This window comes from Bufo gargarizans, chromosome 4, assembly GCF_014858855.1.
Source record: "Bufo gargarizans isolate SCDJY-AF-19 chromosome 4, ASM1485885v1, whole genome shotgun sequence".
Taxonomy (NCBI): domain Eukaryota; kingdom Metazoa; phylum Chordata; class Amphibia; order Anura; family Bufonidae; genus Bufo; species Bufo gargarizans.
Window position 1 is genome coordinate 3024538 of NC_058083.1, and position 8626 is coordinate 3033163.

Genomic DNA, 8626 nt, shown 5'->3' on the forward strand with positions numbered 1-8626 from the left:
CAGAAAATGTCAGAATCTGATATACTTGTTGTAGTTCCTGAAATGTATACTATCTTTTTTCTATTGAGTTCCACATATGGCTAACCTCCGTTATACCTCTCTCTGGCCAGTGGAGAAATTCTGGGTGATTCCATAATGTCATTTTTTTGGGATATCATGAAAGGAAGATCGAACTTCTTCCTAAATACCTTCCAAGTAGCAATCATATCTCGAATAGTACACTGTGTTTAATTGTATGAGGTAGGTGCGAGTACTTAGTGTGCAGAACAGCATTTAAGCTTCAATTGGTGTCACTGAAAAGTATGAAGACCTATTTATCCAGTCTAGGCAATGTCTTACCAGACTTGCCACATTATATTGTCTGATATCTGGGAACCCGAAACCACCTTCATTTTTATGTCTGGTTAATGTATGTAGAGCAATTCTGCTTCTCTTGGATCTCCATATAAAAGAGCAGAATGCCCCTGTAAGTGTTTTTACATCTTTATGCTTCAGTAATATAGGGAGGGTTTGCATGGGATATAATATTTTGCCAAAGCTCATCATTTTCACTAGGTGACATCTACCCATGAATGAGACAGGTAAGTTTGACCAAGATTTGAGTTCAGCTATAATTTTCGCAAATAATGGGGGATAATTTAAGGTATATAGTGATTCTGGTGTTTTCCCTATTTTTATCGCTAAGTATTTGATATACTTTGGAGCTATGGTGACCTGCGTGTCTTGAAGCTGGCGTTTGTGTAAGGAATGTAGAGGTGACAGATCTAATAGTTCACATTCTGTCGTGTTGACTTTAAAACCAGACATTTCCCCAAACTGAGAAAGAAGATAAAAAACCGCCTGTAAATCGTCCTGTGGTTTTGCTACAAAAAGTAGTAAATCATCTGCAAAAAAGGCCTGTTTGAGGGAGAGGTTCTAGGGCTATATTAAATAATAAAGGTCAGAGGGGGCAGCCCTGTCTGGTGCCCTTTTGTAGACTCAAAGGACGGGAAATGAAACCAGGAAATTCTTGCCATTGAGGAGCTGTAAAGGGAGTTGATATATTTTCAGAATTGGAAATTTCACTGGTATAAATGGTATAGGGTATACGTTCCACCAATCAAAATTAAATCACTGTCGTTGGGAACGCTATAAGACTGTTAAAACTGTTGCTTTATTAATCAGAAAAGGAAGGGGAAAGGGAACTAACCTATATTAAAATTCTAGGACGCCATCCATTCAGTATAAGGTCGATGAATAGGACCTAAAAAACCGCAGATTGCGGTAAATGCAGCTGTGGATGGGGTCACTAGAAATACCGCAAGCTAGTGCTGTACTGCTGATTGGAGCATAAGGCCGTGGGGCCGTGCTATTTCAATTCCACAGGAGTAGGCACTATTGCGCGGTCACGGTGCTCTTAACCACTACCAGCTGGTAGATCCCTGGACTAAAATTAATCATGGACTAATCCAGTGATAAACATCTGCCTGCAGAAGCCGATCTCAATTGAATCAGTCCGTTCAGGGTGAATCAGATGTCTGAGAATCGGCCCTGCAAGCACGAATCAATGGATCTAAGCTGAGCTGGGTGGATCAGAAAAGCTGAATTGCAATTGCTCATCAATCTGCAGAGGGCTGAGAACCGCAGACCTCAACTGCAGTGTGAGCGCAATGCAGACACATATACACATTAATTCATCCCCACACCACACTCGACGCGTTTCGCCATAATAGGCTCGTCAGGAGCGTGATGGTGTGGGTATCGGGACAATTAATCCAGGCTGCTAAGCCTCCGTTACAGAGACTGCAGCTGTAAGTACGAGGTGGCCGAACGCGGCCGCTCAGGTGCACGAAATATGAGGAGAGTCCTCCTCCCCTCTGCTGAGCCACGCCTACAGAGCGGCCAATGAGGATACAGGAGGCGCGGCATCGCCGCATCATCCATCCCGCCCCTATTGTGCCGCCCCCTCTGTGAGACCGGCCCAGAGGAATGTCACAACATTCCTGCATTAGAATTTGAGTTGATATATACGGCGACTTACTGATCCGGCGGCATAGGTACAGCACCGATCGGGACAAGGATCATAAAGTGGTATACATTGAATTATATTATATTGAGGACACCAATCGGTATGATAACACTCTGGTTGGGCGGATATACATGGTGGATATACATAGTGATCCCTTTATAAGTAACAGGGGCAGTGTTTGGTATAATATGCTGTGAACAGTCTACAACCATTGGTTACACTTACATACCCCTGCTATCTAATGGCCCTATCAGTGGCCTGGGTGATCACATTTATGCTGACCAATAACATAGAGACACTAGTGGTCATCCTGCTGGGACACAGGGATCGCGGGCGGTGTGTCATCACTCCTAAATTCCCCCGCTGCGCTCCAGATTCAGGGATCTAGAGAAAACACGCAAAGGAATTATACTCATTTAATCCCTGGGGCTGGAGCGCATACAGGCGATAAATCCACTGTGTCTCTTTTTGTAATAAACGCCTATCAAAGTCGCCTCCTCTTGGCGATCTTCTGACTACTGTCTGGTGCCCTTTTGTAGACTCAAAGGACGGGAAATGAAACCAGGAAATTCTTGCCATTGAGGAGCTGTAAAGGGAGTTGATATATTTTCAGAATTGGCCCTGAAATCCCATGACATCTAGTACTTCATTGATCCATAACCAGCTTACGTTATCAAATGCTTTTTCAGCATCAGGGAGTGCAGGACTAGGGCGCAGACGTGGGTTTATGTTTATCTTATCTAGTATTGTCAGCTGATCTACCTTGTATGAATCCCGTTTGATGACTTGATATCAATTTGGGTAGAAAGATAATCTGTCTGCCATTATCTTTGAGAGATATTTCATGTCGTTATCTATCAAAGAGATCGGGCGATAGGAGGATGCCAGGGTATTATCTCTACCTGCTTTAGGGAGGACTTTAATGTATGCTGTGTTCATGTCCGGTGGTATGGGTTGACCCTTCAATATCATATTGTACACCTCTGTGAGTGATTTCGTAATCTTAAGTGCAAGGACCTTATAGAATTTGTTAGTATATCCATCTGGACCTGGGGGCTTTCCTATTTTTTGATTGACTTATTGTTTTTGGAATTTCTCCAGGAGTAATAGGTTGATTTAGTAATTCTAAGTCTTCAGGTGTTATTTTTGATAAGGGGATGTTTTTCAGCCAGGTTTTCCCTGGGGTAAAGCCTCCTGGAGATGATTTGTATAAGTGTTCATAAAAGTCTCTCAAAATCTCCATTATTTCTACTGGTTGATGGCATGTATTTCCCTGTGTTTTTGAGTGATGATATCAGCGAAGGTGGTTTGGACCCTTTTGCTAGGTTAGCTAGAAGTCTGCCTGACATTTCCAAATTTGAATAATTTAGCTTCCCTTTTTGTTCCATCTATCTCCTCTTTCCGTCTGATCCATTCATCATATTCTGTTTTTGAATCTATCCATTTTTGTTTAGTATGTGGTGAGGGATGAAGTGTAAAGTATGTATAGGCGTCTCTGAGAGTATTAGTTAAAGCTGTTAGTTTTGTGAGAGTCTTTTTTCTTAGGTTTCTTGTGTATGCTAGTATTTTCCCTCTCAACACAGCCTTCCCTGCTATCCAAAACAACTGAGGGTCATTACTCTGGTCATTTGTCTCCCCATATTCCAACCACCAATGGTTTAACATTTCTGCAAATTTTTCATTTATAGCTAGAGTTGATCGGAATCTCCACAGGAAATCTGACCCTTTCGGAATACTATTAGCGATTTCCAGGATAACTATGTTTATACCTATAGTTCTCTGAAGAACTTTCTCATTTACTAAAAAGTAATCAAGTCATGACCATGAATTGTGTGCTACCGATAAATTAGTGAATTCTCGACCTTCCAGGTGAAACCATAAATAATAAATCAAGGCAACTGGACTTACTGTAGATTTCTTGAAAGCGTTTCACTCGTTCTTCCAACGAGCTTTCTCAATTCTGACTGACTGTACAATAATTCTCTGGGATTAAATATGTAACTGAATCAACATCTGGTAATTATACCCAGCATGGGGTCAGAGGTCATTATACCCAGCATGGGGTCAAAGGTGTTGATTCCATTATCCTAATTGGAGTCAGTAGGTGATAATGACCTCCCAGAAAAAGATGTCAAGACAGCATTGTATGTGGCAGACAATAGATGTCTAACCCCCCCGCCTCTATTCAAGCTTGGCTTCTCCATTTTTACGTAGATGGCCTCCTTCACACCTCGTTTGTACCAATCGGCCTCCTTATCCAAAACACGTACTTGACTGTCTTCAAAGGTGTGACCTGTTCCTTTTAGATGCAAGTACACGGCTGAATCTTGGCTCTTCTATGCTGAGCCATACGCTGATGTAGTTGTTGTTTTGTTTCGCCGATATACAGTTCTGAGCATTCTTCATTGCACTGGACTGCATACACAATGTTGTCCATCTTGTGTTTAGGCATTGGGTCTTTTGGGTGAACCAGTTGTTGCCTCAGTGTGTTGCTGGGTTTAAAGTAAACAGGAATGTGATGTTTATTAAAAATCCTTTTCAGTTTCTCAGACACCCCAGCTACATGTGGGATAACCATATTCTTGCGTCTGTCATGCTTCTCGCCCTCACTGGTAGTCTTGGTGCTCTTTCTTCTCCTTCCTTCTGTTTTGACAAAGGCCCATACTGGATACCCACAAGTTTTAAGTGCCCCTCTGAGGTGTTTGAATTCCTTCGCCTTGGCCTCTGTGCTGGTGGGGATTTTCTCTGCCCAGTGGTGTAGAGTCTGGATGACTCGCAGTTTGTGATCTAGAGGATGGTGGGAATCAAATAGCAGGTACTGGTCTGTGTGTGTTGGTTTTCGATAGACCTCTATTCTCAGCTTCCTTCCCTCCTCCACTGTTATAAGACAGTCCAGAAATGCCAGTTTGTTGTTCTGCATATGTTCCCACGTGAAATTGATGTTATGATCCACTGAGTTGATGTGGTCGGTGAAAGCCTGTAACTCTTGTTGAGTTTGAACCCAAGTGTTATCCACATATCTGAACCAATGACTCTGTATAATTCCCTTGAAAGTGGTCAGGGCTTTCCTTTCTACTTCCTCCATATACAGGTTCGCTACAATAGATGAGACTGGCGATCCCATAGCACAGCCATGTTTTTGCTTGTAGAACTTGTCCTTATTCTTGAAGTAGGTGGTACTCAGACAAAGGTCTAGTAAGGTGCACTCTTGGTCTGGGCTAAGTTCTGTTCTGCAGTCTAAGGTGTTGTCTAGTAGAAACTGTTTCCTGACTGTTTCAATTGCCTCTGTAGTGGGTATGCAGGTGAAGAGGGATGTAACATCATAGGAGACCATTGTTTCTTCTGTGCCCAATACCAAGTTCTGGATTTTGGTGGTGAAATCCCGAGAGTTCTGTATGTGATGTTGTGTGTTTCCAACCAAGGGCGCTAGTATTCTGGCTAAGGATGAAGCTACGCCATACATCTCGTAAGCCTGTTTCTACCGACAAATTCATTAATACTTTATCTCTGGATCTAGGTAATATTTGTCTGCTTGTGTTTCTACACCTATCTTCTTCATGGGACATCACTGCATTCATATCTCCCGCTATTATTTGCAATGAAACTGAGTCTGTGTGTATCCTATCTCTCAGGTCTCCAAAGAAGCCAGTGTTAGTGTAGTTTGGCCCATATACATTATAAATGCTCAGAGTCTCTGATGGAGATTCGAGGATCAAATGTATCAGCCTCCCCTGCTGGTCCTGTGTGATTGATTTCACGTTGTGTATTAATTTCTTATGTAATAGTATCAACACCCCTCCTTTGGAACCCACAGAAGATGAGCCCTGAATTTCACCCACCCACAATTTCTGCATTCGAAAAAAATCTGACTCAGGTAGGTGTGTTTCTTGGGGCAAGGCTATGTCTGCTTTCAGGCGTTTGAGGTGTTTCAGCACCATTAATCTCTTATGTGGGGACTTTAGTCCCTTGACATTCCATGAAATGATCCTTGTCATGGTACTATGTTGTGATGCATAGTGGCTGACCTACAAGCTTTTCTACCGATTTTAAGCATATGTTTAAACCGAGATATATATAACTCCCCCTTATAACATTTCAACAAAATACATTGAACTAAAAATTCATCCTAAACATTTGTAAAGGATATATGATTCGGACATCACTTTTTTTTCCGACATGAGTTCCTATCCTTTCCCAAGAACACACATATCTACAGTGCTCCTGACTAACCCGCTCTCTTTTGTACTTGGCAAAAAGGCATTTCAAAAGTTATACTTTTGAGCTTATTGTTATTTAGACTTCTCCCCCCCCCCCTTTTTTTTAATTTGATCTTTTCCCCCATTTTGCTGTTTTCTTCCTATAATCCCCCCAATTTTTTTTCTCTTTGACCTCCCTTTTAGTACCTATCCCACCAGGCAATATTCTGTACCCCCTTATACTACACCAGGTTTAGCGCAATGAAAGTTTAAGTATTTGCTTGAGATGCAGATTTTTTCTTCTGTTCTATCTGATCCTGTTGTTCTCTATCACCAGCCGATTTGGTCTGTTGTTCCTTTTCTTGTTGGAGTCTACGTCTCTTATGATCTGTATCCGTAACGCTTGAGCAGCAGATTACGCCATCTTGTAGAGCTTGCTTTGCCTTTTGCAGATCAGGGAATAGAGTAGATGAGCCGGCATCGTCAAAAACTTTCAGGGTTGCAGGATATAGCAATGGGAATTTGGTTTATGAGCGATATAGCTCTGAGCAGATAGAGGAAAATTATCTTCTTCTTCTGGTCACCTCTGCAGAGAAATCCTCAAATAAAAGCATCCGATACCCTCTGATCTCCAGAGGGGACTTGCGCCGTTTGTAGGCTCTAAGAATGGAAGTTTCCCATAATGACTTGCCTTGGTCTCTGATGCAGTGCAGGATGAAGTGCAGATGCCTTTACATCTTGTTGTGGGGTTATTTGTGGCGGGATTATTCTGTGGGCTCTTTCCACTTTGCAAACTGTGGGTATATTGAGTGCCGCTGGTAGCTATTTTTCACATATGGTCAGTAGATCTTGCATGGGTATGAATTCAGGGACTCCGACCGGGCGCAGGTTGTTGCGCCTGGAACGATTCTCCAAGTCATCGATTTTTTTCCCCCAGTCTCTTGTTATCCTGTAATAGCTTTGCATGTGTAGTCTGGAGTTGTAGATAGCTATCTTCTAGGGAACTTATCCTACCTTCTGATGTGGTTATTCTTCGGCCATGTTCTGTAAGCTCCCGTTAAAGCTGTGACAGCGATTCAGATACTGTGGATGACAGTGACTCTTGTAGATCTGGTAATATTCTGGCTGCCACTTACAGTGGCAACCTTTTGTAGTCTACTGTGGTCTCTGAATTCATATCCTCACCATTCATCGATCCATCCTCTGGTGGTGAATGAGGAGACTTGACTGGTGCGAACAGGGGAGCGGGATCCGCCATGCTGCGTGTCTCAGCGGTAGCCTTCTTTGTCTTTTGCTGCCCCTTCTGCTTTGTTTTGCTGCCCATACTGACCAGAAAACGGTCCATAAAGTACAGGGTTGGAAGTGATCGTCGGTGTGCCCAGACCCTGCACTGTAACAAGTCCGGTATGTCGGGGAGCGATTGGTAATTAGAGCTAGGAATAGCGGAGCTCTACACCGTGTGTCCGCTCATGCCGGCGCCTGAACCGGAAGTCTGGTGGCAGTTTTGCTGGTACTATTTTAGGGTACTTATAATTTTTGGTTGCTCTATATTACACTTTTTGTGAGGCAAGGTAACAAAAAAATAACTGTTTTGGCACCGTTTTTATTTTTTGTTATTTACAATGTTCATCTGACAGGTTAGATCATGTGCTATTTTTATAGGGCAGGTTGTTACAGATGCGACAATACCAAATATGAAATTTTTTGGTTGTTTTTTTCAGTTTTACATAATAAAGCATTAAAACATTTTTTTTTCTTATTATATTGAAAGCCATAGTTTTATTTGGATTTTTTGGGTGACTTATGTAGGGGCTCATTTCTTTTGGTATAAGAGGACGGTTTGATTGGTACTATTTTAGGGTGCGTATGACTTTTTGATCGCTTGGTATTACACTTTTTGTGATGTAAGGTGACAAAAAAATGGCTTTTTTGCCACAGTTTTTTTGATTTTTTTTATGGTGTTCATCTGAGGGGTTAGGTCATGTGATATTTTTATAGAGCAGGTTCTATAAAACCGTGGCAATACCTAATATGTACAGGGAGTGCAGAATTATTAGGCAAGTTGTATTTTTGAGGATTAATTTTATTATTGAACAACAACCATGTTCTCAATGAACCTAAAAAACTCATTAATATCAAAGCTGAATATTTTTGGAAGTAGTTTTTAGTTTGTTTTTAGTTTTAGCTATTTTAGGGGGATATCTGTGTGTGCAGGTGACTATTACTGTGCATAATTATTAGGCAACTTAACAAAAAACAAATATATACCCATTTCAATTATTTATTTTTACCAGTGAAACCAATATAACATCTCAACATTCACAAATATACATTTCTGACATTCAAAAACAAAACAAAAACAAATCAGTGACCAATATAGCCACCTTTCTTTGCAAGGACACTCAAAAGCCTGCCATCCATG